The sequence below is a fragment of the Callithrix jacchus genome, chromosome 5, assembly GCF_049354715.1.
Source record: "Callithrix jacchus isolate 240 chromosome 5, calJac240_pri, whole genome shotgun sequence".
NCBI lineage: Eukaryota > Metazoa > Chordata > Mammalia > Primates > Cebidae > Callithrix > Callithrix jacchus.
In genome coordinates this window covers 59,249,657-59,267,069 of record NC_133506.1, presented here as the reverse complement: position 1 = coordinate 59,267,069, position 17,413 = coordinate 59,249,657, and the positions used below count along the sequence as shown (strand labels likewise).

General features: G+C 50.8%; 1 protein-coding gene across 1 annotated transcript in view; it reads left to right on the top strand.

The window, feature by feature from the left end:
* ZBTB46 (zinc finger and BTB domain containing 46) overlaps positions 1-17,413 on the top strand; it is an 83,439-nt gene that overhangs the window by 52,063 nt on the left and 13,963 nt on the right. The gene's annotated exons all lie outside the window — the stretch shown is intronic.

Here is a 17,413-nt window from a genome sequence, read left to right as displayed (position 1 = left end):
TGAGCGCTTGGTGGAGTGTCTCTCACCTGAGGCGTTGGGCTGAATATATACACGTGGAGTTAACAGACCTGGAAACAGGAGCCTGTCCCTTGGTGGCAGCAGGCACAGTGCAGGATCTGGGGTCTTTGTGCTCCAGGGACGGGCTCGGGCGCCCCCTCCTGGCCACTCTGTCGCCTCTGTGCTGAGACGCGTTTAGCACAAGGGTGATGGGGCCGTGGAAGGGAGGTGGGTGCTGGTGGATGGGAGATGGGGTGCTGGTGGATGGGAGATGGGGCAGTGGAAGGGAGGTGGGGTGCTGGTGGAAGGGATATGGGGCGGTGGAAGGGAGCTGGGGTGGTGGTGGAAGGGAGATGGGGCGGTGGTGGAAGGGAGCTAGGACGGTGGTGGAAGGGAGATGGGGCGGTGGAAGGGAGGTGGGGCGGTGGTGAAAGGGAGATGGGGAAGGAAGATGGGGCGGTGGAAGGGAGGTGGGGTGATAGTGGAAGGGAGATGGGTGGTGGCTGCTGATCACACTGGAGGCCTCACCTCACATCACCTTCGCTGGGTAATGCAGGTGATGTGTGACTTTTAAAAGATGCGTTGGGCCGGGCGCAGTGGCTCACGCCTATAATCCCAGCACTTTGGGAGGCCGAAGATCATGAGGTCAAGAGATCGAGACCATCCTGGTCAACAAGGTGAAACCCCGTCTCTACTAAAAATACAAAAATTAGCTGGGCATGGTGGTGCACACCTGTAGTCCCAACTACTCAGGAGGCTGAGGCAGGAGAATTGCTTGAACCCAGAAGGCAGAGGCTGTGGTGAGCTGAGATCGTGCCATTGCACTTCAGTCTGGGTAACAACAGCGAAACTGCATCTCAAAAAAAAAAAAAAAAGATGTGTTGGATTTGTGTTTAAAGCATAAATGTCCCCAGCGGAACCCAAGTGATGACGCACCCGCCGAGATATGGCCAAAGGTTCTACCACTGCTGTTTCAGGCTCATCCCAGAATTACTGACTTCCTGGCAAGACAGGGGCATTTAGCTTTCAGAGTTAAAAAAAAAAAAACAAAAAACAAACCCACCCCAGCCAGCTGCCTTCTGTTCCCGCACTCACATGGGCCCCTGGGTGAACCTGGCGCTGGCACTCAGCATGCGGGTAAGACTGAGTGAGGGAGTGAGGGTGAGTGAGGGAGTGAGGGTGAGTGAGGGGTGAGGGTGAGTGGAGGATGAGGGTGAGTCGGGGGTGAGACTGAGTGAGGGGTGAGGGCAACTGGGGGGTGAGGGCGAGTAAGGGGTGAGGGTGAGTGAGGGGTGAGGGTGAGGGGTGAGGGTGAGTGAGGGGTTGAGGGTGAGGGGTGAAGGTGAGTGAGAGTGAGGATGAAGTGAGGGTGAGGGTGAGTGGGAGTGAGACTGAGTGAGGGGTGAGGGTGAGTGGGGAGTGAGACTGAATGAGGGGTGAGGGTGAGTGAGGGAGTGAGGGTGAGTGAGGGGTGAGGGTGAGGGAGGGAGAGAGTGAGGGTGAGGGTGAGTGGGGGTGAGAGTGGGGGTGAGATTGAGTGAGGGGTGAGGGCGAGTGAGGGGTGAGGGTGAGTGAGGGGTGAGGGGGAGTGAGGGAGTGAGGGTGAGTGAGGGGTAAGGGTGCGTAGGGGTGAGGATGAGTGGGGGTGAGAGTGAGTGAGGGTGAGACTGAGGGGTGAGGGCGAGTGAGGGGGTGAGGGTGAATGGGGGGTGAGACTGAGTGAGGGGTGAGGGTGAGTGGGGGTGAGGGTGAGTGGGGGTGAGGGTGAGGGGTGAGGGTGAGTGAGGGAGGGTGAGTGAGGGGTGAGGGTGAGGGATGAGGGGTGAGGGTGAGGGGGTGAGGGTGTGTGGGGGTGAAGGTGAGTGAGGCCTCGTTTCTCTCGAGGGGAGGAGGCCCCTGGTTCGGGGCGTAGAGCCCCAGGGCTGTGTCCCCGGTGTGGTGGGTGCTGAGTGTATGCCTTGTTTCCCGAGTATTGAGTGAAGTGAGGGACGTGCCGGCTGCCGCTCGTGCTGGGGTTTGGGAAGTGAATCTGATTTTTTTTTAATCGGCACTGCCTTTAGATATCAAGTATCTGATTGTTTACGCTGCTCGACGGTAATTTCACAAGTTGGTTTTCACGAGCACTGAAATATTTTCCCGTTTTTGCATTGGTTCGAGTACAGACCAGACCTGTGTGGCTGATAAGACAGGCATGAAAGGCAGCGTTCACTGCCCCTTCATTCCTCGAGCTCCGTGATCAGCCATGGGGCTGGAGGGCATTGGCCCTGGAAGGGAGGCCTGGGCCGAGCTGGCACAGGCAGCATGTGCTGTGGGCGCTGGGCTTCACGGGCGTCCTGCGGCCTCACGTTCCACATCTGAAAAATGGGGCACGGGCACCCACTCACATAGCTGTTGTGAATTCTAACAAAATAGCGTTTCTAAAATATGGAACATGGTGCAGGCAGAGTGTGCTTGATTTATGCTTCAAAATGTTGGCCCCGTCCGTTCTCAAATGCAAAAGTGTTCTTGTCGGCAGAAATGGTTGGTATTGACCAAATCCCTGGGCCTTTTCAGGAGGCAGAGGCAGGGCACATGGGCTTCCCGCAGCCGGCCTGCCAGAGGGACCGCAGGGCACGTTTCGTGGGCGTTGGGAGGGACAGGCTGGTTGCGCCTTCCGTCCCTCCCCTCCACCGCCTTTCACCAAAGGGCTTCGGCGCTTTCTGTTTCCTCTGGGTGCTCTCAGATGGTCGTATACGCTCCTTCAGGGCAGGGACCCTCCATACACCCGGATACTGTGCAGCACCCCAGGTCTGGCTGGTTCATCTTGGTCATTAAGAATCACTCTGGGGGCCTGGGCAATGTGGCGACACCCTGTACCTACCAGAAATTAGCTGAGCATGATGATATGTGTGCCCATAGTCCCAGCTTCTCAGGAGGCTGAGGTGGGAGGGTTGCTTGAGCCTGGGAGGTTGAGGCTGCAGTGAGTCGTGATCATACCACTGCACTCCAGCCTGGGCAGCAGAGCAAGACCCTGTCTCAAAAAAAAAAAAAAAAAATGCCATTGGACTGAGGGGAAAGGATGTGTTTGTGCTTTTTTTGCTGTGTCTGTGCCCGACAGCTTCCCTTGGTGTGGCTCTGTCCATGAAGCCTTTGGGGATCTGTGTGTGCAGCCGATGGGTTGGAGGGCACGGAGGGCTTGCCGGGAGACATTGATTTCACTGCGGCAGCCAAGCAGCGTGACCTTAGGGAACACACACCCCACTTGGCCTTGGTGGCCCTGGCAGTTTTTCCCCTTCCTCCTCTGGGCTTCTCTGTTCTGGGGCCCCTTTCGGGAGGTAAGCCCTGAGCACATGGCGGGGTGGACGCGGGGCTGGGGACTTGCGTGGTTCTGGCTTCTTCCCTGCACTGAGAATGCTGTGTCCTCTGCATTCTGAGTGTGTCCTAAATCCTGAAGCTGGGGTGAGGGCACACTTGGCACTCCTGCGGCTTTATGTTTTTGGGTTTTTTGTTTGTTTGCTTTTTTAAGAGACAGAGTCTTGCTCTCTTCCCAGGCCAGAGTACAGAGGCGTGATCTCGGCTCACGGCAGCCTCCACCTCCCAGACTCCAGCAATTTTCCTGCCTCAGCCTCCCAAGTAGCTGGGACTACAGGTGTGTGCTCCCACAGCCCACTAATTTTTATATTTTTAGTAGAGATGGGGTTTCACCATGTTGGTCAGGCTGATCTCCAACTCCTGACCTCAGGTGATTCGCCCGCCTCGGACTCCCAAAGTGCTGGGATGACAGAGGTGAGCCACTGCGCCAGGCCCCATCTCAAATTTTAGTACATCTGTCACTAACTCCAGGTGAAGCTGGTTTCTGGGTCTTCTGTTATTTCTCTTATGTTCCAGCCTCATTTTTAATATTCTAAATTTTCCACTTCTCTTGTAAGAATTTGCCCTTTTGGGCCAGGCATGGTGGCTCACACCTATAATCCCAGCACTTTGGGAGGCTGAGGCGGGTGGATCACCTGACGTCAGGAGTTTGAGACCAGCCTGGCCAACATGAAACCCCATCTGTACTAAAAATACAAAAATTACCTGGGCGTGGTGGCCGGCACCTCTAATCTCAGCTACTTGGGAGGCCGAGGCAGGAAAATTGCTTGAACCCGGAGTAGGAGGTTGCAGTGAGCCGAGATTGTGCCACTGCACTCCAGCCTGGACAACAGGAGTAAAACTCAGTCCAAAAAAAAAGAACTTGCCCTTTTGTTTTTTGTAAATGCGGTTTACAAGTTGTTGGCATCCTTTGCTGGTCGGGTTGTGGACTGGATGACGGAGAGGCCGCAGCACTTGGTGGGGACACCTTGCGTCAAAACAGTTTTCTGGCATCCTGAGTGCCCCTGCCCACCTGTGGCTTGCACTGAAGTGGATGGAACAGCCCAGAAAATACCTGGATTTCCCAAAGTTCTGTGGTTGTCACTGGCTGCTGTAGGCATTCTGTCCCTAATGGTGGCCACGAGGAATCTGTTCAGAAGTAAACTGGGGACGCCAGCGCCTGCCCCCGGGGAAGCGTCGCCGAGGCAGCTCGCTGTTGGAGGTGGGGTCATGGCTTGCCTCTGGGAGGGCTGCCACGGGGGCTGTGTGGGGGCATCGCTGGCTCCGGGGAGGTCCTCAGAGTTAGTCATGCTCACTGGTACCTGGGTGTACACCGATGGGGGACAGAGCGGAGTGCCAGCGTCTGGTGCTGTTTGCTGATCAGAAGCGTTTTGCTGTCAACACCATGCAGGAACACCAGGCTGGGCACCCGCATCTCGCCCCTCCCCTCAATGCTTTCTGCAGGTGCATGGACGCGGTGGGTGCTGTGTCTTCTCATTGCTGGGTTTAGGGGTGACTGGGGTTGGCCGGGGCAGCAGCTCACTGTGGCTTGCAGGTGGCCCCCATCCTGTAGCTCCGGAAATGCTCCCCTGAGCCCAGGTGCTGCCTGCTCCTCTCCTCTGCTCCCCAACAGAAGAGAGAAGACAGTAGAGCAGCCTCGGCCGGGCAAGGACCCCATGCCCTGCCCTCAGAGCGTGGGGCATGCAGCTTCCACTCAGGCCAGCTCTGAAGAGGGCCTGGGAGGGTCTTGGGACCTGGCCGCTGTGCCGGGTTAGGTGGCGTCCCGACTTTCGACCTCCTCCGTGTTCTGGCTGTGACGAGCTCTTCCAGGGCTGGGGCTCTTGTTAGTCTCCAGAGTGTCCCATCGAGCACACCTCCCAGTGGGCTGGTGTGTTGTGCAGGAAACGGGACGTGGTCCGTCCTCGCTGTGTGTTGATGACAGCTTTGTGGTGCGGGGCCCCAGTATGGGGATGCCAGCTCCTGCCCCATTCTCCTCGCGGTGAATGCGCTGTGATTTTACAACACGGGCCAGGCATGGCAATCTTGCATACGAACGGGATGGAATGGGATGATAGTCACAGGTTCTGAATTCAGAGGACCATTAAATATGCAGACAGCAGGCCAGCATCACAGAGGGGCAAGGGGCCTCTGGAGTGGTTCTGGAACATTCTAGAAAAACTGAACTAGTTTCCTTGGATTTGTAGGACCAATAGACTTGGCTTGGCTGTTAAATTAAACAGATGACAGTTTCGTTATGAGACCGTGAGTCTCTGATGGCCCCGTCAGAGGACTGGCCACGCTTCTCACTTGATTCTGCTTCACTTCACTGTTCACTCCCACCCCTTTTCCAGCAGTAGGCAGCCTCCTCCCTGCTCATGGTCCTTGTTCACTCAGTAGGAACCGTGAAAAGTGTCGTTCAGGCTCCAAATGTGGCTGCCCACGAGTTGTGCTGTGGTGGCACAGACCTGACCCCCGGGGCCTTGAGGCGTCTGCAAACAGCTGAGGAGGCTGTCAACCCCACAGCAGCCAAACCCAGGAATGTGGGACGTGCCCTCTGGAGCCTGGCTGTGTAACCTGCCTCACTCTGTTCAAAAGCGCCAAGGATTCTCGGGACGGCCATGGCGCTGCTGTCCTGCCTCTGCGAAGGTCGTCCAGTTCTCTGCGGTCCTGTCCTGGAGGGACGGCTTCCGGCCAGCTGGCTCCTGGGAAGGGCCGCGAGGCCGTTGGTACGGCCAGGCCCAGGCGTCGGAAGGTGTTTTATGGAGAACAGTCTCTCGGCTTGTCTTCGTTTTGGTCGTGGTTTAAAGACTGTTTCCCTGTGGTATTTAAAGGGCGAGTTGAGAACTTTAACTTGATTCTGGATTGAGACTGGAACTATGAACAGTTTCCCACCGAAGGGCTTTTGGTGGAAATGTCACTGCTGTGTCAGGCAGTCCAGGCCGCCTTGGCGTTCCCGTCTGGAGAGCTTCTCCAGTCCAGAGTGTTCACGCTCTGGAGGGCGTTTCTCCAGTCCAGAGGTGTTCCCATCCAGAGAGCTTCTTCAGTCCAGAGTTGTCCATGTTCTGGAGAACGTTTCTCCAGTCCGAAGTGTTCATGCTCCAGAGAGTGCTTTTCTAGTCCAGAGTGTTCACACCTCAACTTCCTCCACCAGAACCCTCTGTTGGAATCACCTGGCTCCCAGGAGAGAGACCTGCCCTGGACAAGTCACTGGTGGAGACTCCGGGCATTTGGGGTTGGCCAGCTGATCAAAGCAAACACCCACCTCCAGCAAGACCTTTGGTCATCACCAGGCACGTGTTGCATACCGGGAAGAACATCAGTGCTTCTGGAACTCTCTAGAACCCAGCAGCTGGTGCATGTTCCTGTGGGTGAGACTCCTTTCCTGTGTTCCCAGGGCCTGGGTCCCTTGTGAGGGTCACTGATGGCAGAGCAGAAGCTCCTCCACCCAGAGCCACAGGATGGGCTCTGGGGAACCACTAGGCCCAGCCCAGGGAGCCGGCACTGACTCCTCCAGCCCAGGTAAGACACCAGAGTGGCCAACCTTGTCTGGGGCAGCTGGGCCGGATACTTGGGGTGCGGTGTCCGTGATACCCACATACATGCGACTATGTCCCAGTGAGCCCGGGCACCTCTGAGGAGGTGGTCTGGTGGCATCTGCTGTCCATATGCCCTCCTCTCCCACCCTCAACTCAACCAGGTACAGAGAATACCCATTTGAGGTCAGCAGAGCTATTAGCTCTTTCAGCAGTTACTGTTCCACTCCCATAGCAATAGGCTGTTTGAAGTGGAATTGGTTTTTATATCTTGAGGAATTATTTTTCTCTCATGTAAAGACATTTGATTTGTATCACAGTAGGTTGGAAACACCAGTTCCTAGAACTCAGTGATGGTGATTGGTCCCTTCCAGGCGTGGTCACTGCACATTTCTAGCCAAGCCCCACTCAGCCACTGCCCCAGCCCGAGCCACGCAGTGCAGCAACTGACGGCGTTCTCCTTCCTGTGCCTGAAGTTGCAGGGTCTTTTCTATAAAGAAAGGGCCATGGGGTGTGTTTGCCTCCCTGGAGAAAAAAAATTCTTTAACAAGAGCTCAACCACTTTTTTTTAAGATAGGTTCTGACTCTGTCACCCAGACTGGAGTACAGTGGTGTGATCTGAGCTCATTGCAAACCCTACCTCCTGGGTTCAAGCGGTTCTCGTGCCTCAGCCTCCCGAGTAGCTGGGGTTACAGGATAGGGTGTCCTGTCAGGCGCACCACCACACCTGGCTAATTTTTGTATTTTTAGTAGAGACGGGGTTTCACCATGTTGGCCGGGCTGGTCTCAAACTCATGACCTCAGGTGATCTGCCTGCCTTGGCCTCCAAAGTGCTGGGATTACAGGCATGAGCACTGTGCCTGGCCTCACCCACATATTTTGAATTTTAAAATTAATTGCTATACCACACGAGTCATCTCTCACAGGGTAGTTTTGGTGGGGATGTTAATGTTTTGTTAGTGCACATTTTTTTTGGGTGTCTCTTTATTGAGAATTAATCACAGGCTTCCTTTCCAGATGGCTTCTGACAGGCTGTCTTTGTAGCGAATGGACAGTGTCCCAGGTGAGTGAGGGCAGCAGAGCATCCACCCTAGAAGTCTTGCCTGCTTTTACCCCATGCTGACGTCTGTAACGTGTCTGTCTCTGCTTCCAGATTGACACCTCTCGTGGCATGGAGACCTGGGTGGAGCAGTCCTCTTCCGGAGCTGGCTCCTGCTGGCACGAGGGTGGGTTTCTGCAGGGTCCGTGGCCTGTCCAGGATGCTCAAGGAGTCTTCTTCCAGCCCAGGCCTGGATGGACTTGCCCAACCCTGGAGGCAGCCACTGCCAGGATGGCTTGGCCTCACCTGGAGCTCTGTGGGCACTGACAGCTTTACCCTGAGGCCAGCTAAGGAGCCCCGTGAAGAAAGTGACCCCCAGAAGCAAAGGCACCTCCCCTGCTTGAAGTGGTCCGGGACAGAACTGTGGTGCCCCCCGTCCATGTGCTGGAGCCAGCGTTTGCATTTGCCTCGATGCTGCAGCCAGGGCTTTGGTGTCTGGGTCCCGGTGGCTGGCTCAGTGCAGCCCACCCATGCACGAGAACTCTGAAGTGTGTAGGAGTGGAGCAGGGAATGGGGCGGCTGCACAGCTGCGTTGGGGAGGGGGCGTCCTCGGAGAGCTGTGACTGGGAGCCAGTGCGTGCCTTTCTGTGGTCAGTTCTCCAGTCCTTTGTCGGCTGCTGCCAGGTGAAGGTGTCTCCGTGCCCAGCTGCTGGGCAGGTGGGTCAGGGGGACCTCCAGATTCTGCCTGACAGGGTTCAGGTGACCGGCATCCATGGGATTGCCAAGGTGTGGGGATGGGGCTTTTTGGGGCAGGAAAACATGTCCCCATCCATGGGAAATGGAGCCATGGAGCTCCCACCCAGCTACTTTCTAGAAAGCTCCAAGGACAAAGCCTGCCATGGCATCTTGGCGGTGTGCGCCTGGCACATGTTGGCGTGGAATCACAGGATGGTGCTTCTTTTCAGAAAGAGCACCCCGAGCGTGCCATTGCCCATCCTCGGTGGATGTGTGAGGTTCAGTGTCAGCTTTCTTTTCAGAGCAGGCGGTGACGGACTTGGTGGGCTCCAGGGATCCGGGGCAAGGTCTCACCTTTGCCGAGTAGCAGGTGGGCTCGGGAGGGAAACAGGTTCTGGAAAAATTCCCCAAAACCTGTTTCTGGAATCCCCATTCCAGATTTTGGAATAAGCAGAAGCACCATCTGGCCGGGAAGGTGGTGTCTTGGGGGAGCCCACTTCAGGCCGGAGACGTGTCCTGGAATCTGCCCAGCAGCCTGTTCCCTTTCCAGACGGTCCCTACCTTTACTGCAACCCATCCCGTCTGCCGGAGCCTCCCATAGCTGCTCAAATATTTATGTTCCTGAGATGAGTTTCTAAAGATGGGATTTCAAGCAAGGCTTGGGGCATTTTTCCAAAGGTGAAGACACTCTGCCAGTGTCTGTGAAACTCACAAGAGCCGTCCACACAGGCCGAATCTTCCAAGCTGCCAGATGATGCTTCATGCAGATGCCTGCTGGGGTTTTAATGTCATTTGTAGAGAAAATGAAGCTTTTCTGATTTTGCTGGTCAAAATGCGATCTCAGCTGGGCACGGTGGCTCACGCCTATGATCCCAGCACTTTGGGAGGCCGAGGCGGGTAGATCACAAGGTCAAGAGATCGAGACCATCCTGGCCAACATGGTGAAACCCCATCTCTACTAAAAATACAAAAATTAGCTGGGTGTGTTGGTGTGCACCTGTAGCCCCAGCTACTCGGGAGGCTGAGGCAGGAGAATTTCTTGAACCCAGAAGGCGGAGGTTGCGGTGAGCTGAGATCGTGCCATTGCACTCCAGTCTGAGTAACAACAGTGAAACTCCATCTCAAAAAAAAAAAAAAAAATTAGCTGGACATGGTGGCTCATGCCTGTACTTTCAGCCACTTGGGAGGCCGAGGTGGGAGGATCACTTGAGCCCAGGAAGTGGAGGCTGCTGTGAGCCGTGGTTACGCTGCTGTGCTCCAGCCTGGGTGATAGAGCAAGGCTGTCTCTTTTTTTTTTTTTTTTTTTTTTTGAGATGGAGTTTCGCTCTTGTTACCCAGGCTCTGGAGTGCAATGGCATGATCTCGGCTCACCGCAACCTCCGCCTCCTGGGTTCAGGCAATTCTCCTGCCTCAGCCTCCCGAGTAGCTGGGATTATAGGCACACGCCACCATGCCCAGCTAATTTTTGTATTTTTAGTAGAGACGGGGTTTCACCATGTTGACCAGGATGGTCTCGATCTCTTGACCTCGTGATCCACCCGCCTCAGCCTCCCAAAGTGCTGGGATTACAGGCGTGAGCCACCGCGCCCGGCCCAAGGCTGTCTCTTAAAACAAAAAAAAAGAAAAAGAAGGAAGCATCGGAAAGGGTAACCGTGTGAGTAACAGAAAAGAATCTTGATTGTTTAAGGCAACAATTATAATATTGGGGATTTTTAAACATAAATAGAACCAAAATATATGGCACTATTAGCATGTGAGGGGGATAGATGAGAGTTAACTGCTGTGTGGTCCTTGCTATTTCATAGTCACTTGAGTGACGCCCAAAAATAATACAAGTCATATGATTCAGAGGCTCAGTGCGGAGAAGGAACGGAATAATACTTGGTGCAGTTTGGATCTGTGTCCCCAGCCAGAGCTCATGTTCACCTGAGGGCTGCAGTCATGGAGGTGGGGCCTGGTGGCTCCATCCCCTCAGCGCCATCCCCATGATGGTGAGGCCTCACAAGACCTGGTTGGTTAAGAGTATGTGGCACCTGCCCCGGGACCCTCTCTCGTGCTCCTGCTCCTGCCACGTGAGACGCCTGCACCCTCTTTGCCTTCCACCATGATTGAAAGCTCCCTGAGGTCCCCCTAGAAGCTGATGCCACCATGCTTTCTGTACAACCTGCAGAACCGTGAGCCAATTAAACCTCTTTTCTCGTAAATTATCCAGTCTCAGGTATTTCTTTATAGAATGGCCTGATACAACACTTCATTAATTTGAAAGAAGGCAAGAATCAGAGAATAAATAATGAAAAATAATATAAAAAAAAGAAGGCAAGAAAGGAAGGAAGGATAAGAACAAAAAGCATAAAAGACAAAAAAAAAAAAAAGACGATGGCCTTACACTAGCCACGTCAAAATTACATTATTAAAAATGGACAAAACACTCCAACAAAAGAGATGATCAGCCTATTTTTAAAAAGTATTGTTGGCTGGCTACAGTGGCTCATGCCTGTAATCCTAGCACTTTGGGAGGCCGAAGTGGGAGAATCACTTGAGGATGGGAATTTGAGGATGCAGTGGGCCATGATTGTGCCACTGTACTCCAGCCTGGGAGGCATTTTGTTTATAGATGACATACTTTATAGATGAGGATACAGAAAAGCTTAAAATAGAAAGATAGAAAAAGATGAAGCAGGCTGGGCATGGTGGTTCACACCTATAATCCTAGCACTTTGGGAGCCTGAGGTGGGAGGATCTCTTGAGACTAAGAGTTTGATACCTGCTTGGACAACATAGCAAGACCCCATCTCTAAAACAAATTGAATAATTAGCTGGATGTGGTAGTGCACACCTGTAATCCAAGCTACTTGGGAGGTTGAGGCAGATTACTTGAGCCCAAAAGTTTGAGGTTGCAGTGAGCTATGATTGTTCCACCGTACTCCAGCCTGGGTGACAGAACAAGACCCTATCTCTAAAAATGAAAGGAAAAAAAAAAAAGGACAGGCGTGGTGGCTCACACCTGTAATCCCAGCACTTTGGGAGGCTGAGGTGGGCAGATCATGAGGTCAAGAGATCGAGACCATCCTGGCCAACATGGTGAAACGCCGTCTCTAATAAAAATACAGAAATTAACTGGGCATGGTGGCGCGCGCCCAGCTACTTAGGAGCTGAGGCAGGAGAATTGCTTGAATGCGGGGGGTGGAGGTTACAGGAAACCAAGATCGTGACACTGCACTCCAGCCTGGGTGACAGAGCAAAACTCTGTCTCCAATGGTAATAATAAGAGAGACAAGCCCACAAATACAATTGGGGGATTTAAAACACTTCGCTCTCGGTAACTGATAGAATAGCAAACAACATCTCAATAAGGATAGAGAAGATTTGAGCAGTTTTCAAATGTTAAATTCACCTTGAATTCCTGGAAATAAATGCATCTGGTCACAAGCTGCTATTCTTTTCCTGTATTACTGGATTCAATTTGCTAATAATTCGTTTGAGTCTTGCATCTGTGTTCACAGAGATACTGGTGTATAACAGCACAATTAGCCCAGTTTGAACGTTACACCAGACAAGTGTAGGATGTTCCAGATGGACAGGAAACACTTACCAAAATAGACCCGCCAGGGCCATAATTCAGGTTCAACAGATACCAAAGGATTGACAGCATACAGAGTATGTTCTTTGACCTTAGCAAACTGAAATTAGGAAGCAGTAACAGGAGGACACTGGAATATCCTGAATGCTTGCACATTGGTGCACTTTCACATAATCCATGAGTCAAAGGATAAGTCACTATGGAAATGATACTTTTCTTTTTTGAGACAAAAATCTTGCTCTGTCGCTCAGGCTGGAGTGCAGTGGCATGATCTCGGCTCACTGCAACCTCCGCCTCCTGGGTTTAAGCGATTCTCCTGCCTCAGCCTTTCAAGTAGTTGGGACTACAGGCGCCTGCCAGCATGGCCAGCTAAGTTTTGTATTTTTGGTAGAAATGGGGTTTCGCCATATTGGCCAGGCTAGTATCGAGCTCCTGACCTTGTGATCTGCCTGTCTAAGCCTCCCAAAGTGCTGGGATTACAGATGTGAGCCACTGCACCCAGCCAGAATATTAACTGAATGATAATGAAAAAATGCTGTATCAAAACTTTTAGGCCACATCTGATGCAATATTTAAGGGAAATTTATAGCTCCAATTTCATATTAGGACAGAAGAAAGGTTCTAAATTTCTTTGTCAAAAAGTAAGAAAAAGAATGGCATATTAAGCCCAAACAAGTAAGAGAAGGGAAATAAAGAATAGATATCAGGCTGGGTGTGGTGACTCACCCTGTAATCCCAACACTTTGAGAGGCCAAGGCGGGTGGATCACGAGGTCAGGAGTTCGAGACCAGCCTGGCCAACATGGTGAAATCCTATCTCTACTAAAAATACAAAAATTAACCAGGTATGGTGGAGGGTGCCTTTAATCCCAGCTACTTGGGAGGCTGAGGCAGGAGAATCTCCTGTACCTGGGAGGTGGAGGTTGCAGTGAGCTGAGATCATGCCACTATACTTTAGTCTGGACGACAGAGGGAGACTCCATCTAAAAATAAAAAAATTAAAAAAATAGCAGCTGGGCACAGTGGCTTATGTCTGTAATCCCAGCACTTTGGGAGGCCGAGGTGGGTGGATGACGAGGTCAGCAGTTCGAGACCAGCCTGATCAGACCAGTCCATCTGTACTAAAAATACAAAAAAAAATCAGCTGGGCATGGTGGCATGCACCTCTAATCCCAGCTAGTTGCTTGAACCTTGGAGGCGGAGGTTGCAGTGAGCTGAGATTACATTACTGCACTGCAGCCTGGGTGACAGACTCCATCTAAAAAAAAAGTAGCTATTATGAAGTAGAAAGCAGACATACAAAAATGAACAGTGCAACTGGGCATGGTGCACACCTGTAATCCTGGCACTTTGGTAGGTTAAGGTGAGAGGATGGCTTGAGGCTAAGGAATGGACAGTTAAAGTGACCTGTGATTGCTCCAGTACATTCCAGCCTGGGCAGATCTGTAGGTTCCAGCCCTACTGGGTGTAGTGGGTATTTAGTGCAGAGATGAGAGACTGTAAAAATAAGGACATGATATGCTGAGATCAAGAGAAAATGTGTTGGGCCCAGGGACCCTCTACTACCTAGTACGTGGAGACCCGTAGTGGTCCCGAGTGCCTGGACACTGAATTTTATTAGGTACAAGACGGGGACAGGGTAAGTAGGGTGAGTCCTCCACAGTTACTGATAGGGTCAAGCAAATTACGTGTCTAAGGAGCAGGAGCCTGGGGCTTGCAAGTAGCCGAAGCAGGGGCAGCGGGATTCGCCAGCACGTTATGTTATGCCTGTCAAGTAACAACCAAGGCTTCAGGAATTAGCTGCTTCTCACTGTCTTCGAAAGAGGAACCAGGTGCAGAAGTAGGGAGTGAAAGCAGACACAGATTGTAACTAATGCAGCACAGCACCACAGAGACATTAAGTCCCCCCAGGTGGCTGCGGGTTGGGCTGACTGATGGCAGTTTTTCCACAAGAGCACAGGGGAGTGGAGTTTTCTCTGACTCACCCAAGGACAGGGACGTTCCCTTCCAAGGTCTGCTGAGTGGTGGGTGCTTCCCCAGATGCCCTCCAGCAAACCTGATGCGGGTGTGACAGACAGTTTGGTCTGGGGCATTCTACAGGTTATCTCTGCTCATCACCACTAAGTATTAATAGTGTTGCGGTGGCCACATCCCGTCACACCCTTTATCAGTCCCTGACCACAGCACCCTGAAGTTTCTAGAAAATTATGCATAAAGTACAAGAAGGCTTTAATCAAGGCTTAATATTCAGTAAGACTAATATCTAATCACTCATGATACTTATTCCTAACTAGATTCTTCTTTCTGTATTCTGTTTATTAAACAGGAACTGGCTGAGGCTTCAGTCTCCTGCTTCAGCATTTATGAGACATTCTTCCCCCACAAACCCAAAACTGGAAAATGAACAATGCCCAAAGCCAGTGTGTTGAAAAGATTAGTAAAACTCCGATTAAAACTGATCAATAGATACTGGATAAATAAGATTTTATTTTATTTTTTTGAGATAGAGCCTCACTCTGTCACCCAGGCTGGAGTGCAGTGGCATGATCTCGGCTCACAGAAACCTTCAGCTTCCAGGTTCAAGCAATTTTTCTGCCTCAGCCTCCCAAGTAGCTGAGACTACAGGCGCCAACCACCACACCCAGCTATTTTTTTTTTTTTTTTTTTTTTTGTATTTTAAGTAGAGATGGGGTCTCACCACTTTAGCCAGGCTGGTCTCGATCTGGCCTTGTGATCCACCTACCTGGGCCTCCCAAGCCCGGCCTGGATAGATAAGATTATCACATACAACTTTATGCCAACACATTTGACAAATTGGAGGAAATGAGAAAATTCCTTGAAAACCAGAATTTATCAAAACTGAAGCAAACAAGAAGAGCTCCATAGTTTTATGGTCTGCTGAGAAAATTGAATTAATAACTTTAAAACGTTCCCACAGAGAAAGCTGTGGCCCAGTGGCCTCACTAGTGAATTCTTTCAAATTTGATGGAAGAAAATAATGCCAACAGTACACACATATTCCAAAGACTAGAAAAAATGGTACTCTCCAGCCTGTCTGAGCTGGCATAGTCTTGATCCCAGAGCCTGATGTGGCATTACAAGAAAGGAAATTAGGCTGGGCGTGGTGGCTTACGCCTGTAGTCCCAACACTTTGGAAGGCCAAGGTGAGCAGATCACAATGTCAAGAGATCGAGACCATCCTGGCCAACATGGTGAAACCCCATCTCTACTAAAAATACAAAAATTAGCTGGGTGTGTTGGTGTGCACCTGTAGTCCCAGCTACTCGGGAGGCTGAGGCAGGAAAATCACTTAAACGGGAGGCAGAGGTTTCAGTGAGCCGAGATTGCGCCACTGCACTCCAGCCTGGTGACAGAGTGAGACTCTATCTCAAAAAAAAAAAAAAAAAAAAAAGGAAAAGAAATTATCACTCAGCACAGATGCATAACTGTGAAATACCAGCAGATTGAATCCAAGGGGATACAGAAGAACCATACCACACGGTCAGGCAGTCTTATCCCAGGAACTCAGGGTTAAGTAAGTGTTTGGAAATCAATGTATGTAACTCACTGCATTAGCAGAATAAAGGAGAAAACCTGCTATGATCACCTCAATAAAGGCAGAAAACACTTCTGATAAAATTCAGTAGCATGATAAAAATTAGCAAATTTGGAATATAAAGAAATGTTCTGAATCTGATAAAAATTATTTTTAAAAAATAAGTTAACCTCATGGTTAATGGTGAAATCATGATGACTTTGCATCTGAGTATGGGAACAACTCGCACATGCCCACTGTTACCACTTGTATTCAGAATTGGCTGGAGATCCTGGCCAAGGTTGCATGTGCAGGGCTGCACCTGAGAGCTCTTGCCTTCCTACGGTTTGTGTTGGGAACCTCCCTTTCCTGCCTCCTCCCTGAATCCCACCTCTTGTCCCAAGCTGTGCAATACAGTGATGAAATGAAAAGGACTAGGCATTGTAGCTCTTCCCTGTAATCTCAGCACTTTGGAAGGCTAGGTGGGTGGATTACTTGAGTCCAGGAGTTCAAGACCAGCCTGGGCAACATGGCAAGACCCTGTCTTTACTAAAGAAAAAAGAAAAGATAAAGAAATGAATGGAAAGGAATAAGTAAAAGTGTCACTATTCGTAGGTTACATGATTATGCATATAGAAAATGTAAAAGAATCTAGAAACCATTTGATTTTAACAGGAGAATTTACCAAATATACTGGATTTAGAGTCAGTGTACTAAAGTCAATATAGAAAAGTCTATTGTATTTCTATAAATAACAGACTTTCATTTTATAGACATCAAATGCCTAAGAATAAAATAAAAAGTATGCAAGACCTCAACACAGAAAACTATAAGATATTGCTGGGAGAAATTAAAGAAGATATAAATAAATGCAGGGGTATACTATGTTCATGGAAAAGAAGACTCACTATTGTTAAGATGTGAATCTCCCTACGTTGATATATTATTGGATCAGCATAATTTCCGTTAAAATCCTAGCAGAGGTTTGTGTGTGTGTGTGTGTGTGCAAATTGACTAACTCCTAAATATGTTTGGAAATGTAAAGGATCTAGGATAGTGATTTAAGGGCCCTGGAGATTTGTGTTAACCAGGTATGATAGGACACACACAGAAATAACTATCATAAAGGGAAGAAATTTGTTGTACTCAGTGATTTCTAGAAATAGGAGGCACACCGTTCCATGCAGAGCCACATGGGGAAGCACCAGGGTCAGTCAGGAGGTAGTGGGAGAGAGGGAAATGCAGGCTGGAGCTTTATTTTATTTTAGAGACAGTATTGCTGTGCCACCAGGCTGGAGTATAGTGGCGTGATCTTGGCTCACTACAACCTCTGCCTCCCAGGTTCAAACAATTCTGCTGGGCGGGGTGGCTCACACCTGTAATCCCAGCACTTTGGGAGGCTGAGGCGGGTGGATCACCTGAGGTCAGGAGTTCGAGACCAGTCTGACCAATATGGTAAAACCCCGTCTCAAAAAAAAAAAAAAAGCAATTATCCTGCCTCAGCCTCCCAAGTAGCTGGGATTATAGGCATGCGCCACCATGCCCAGCTAATTTTTGTATTTTTAGTAGAGACAGGGTTTCACCATGTTGGCCAGGCTGGTCTTGATCTGTTGACCTCAATCTCCTGCCTCGGCCTCCCAAAGTGCTGAGATACAGGTGTGAGCC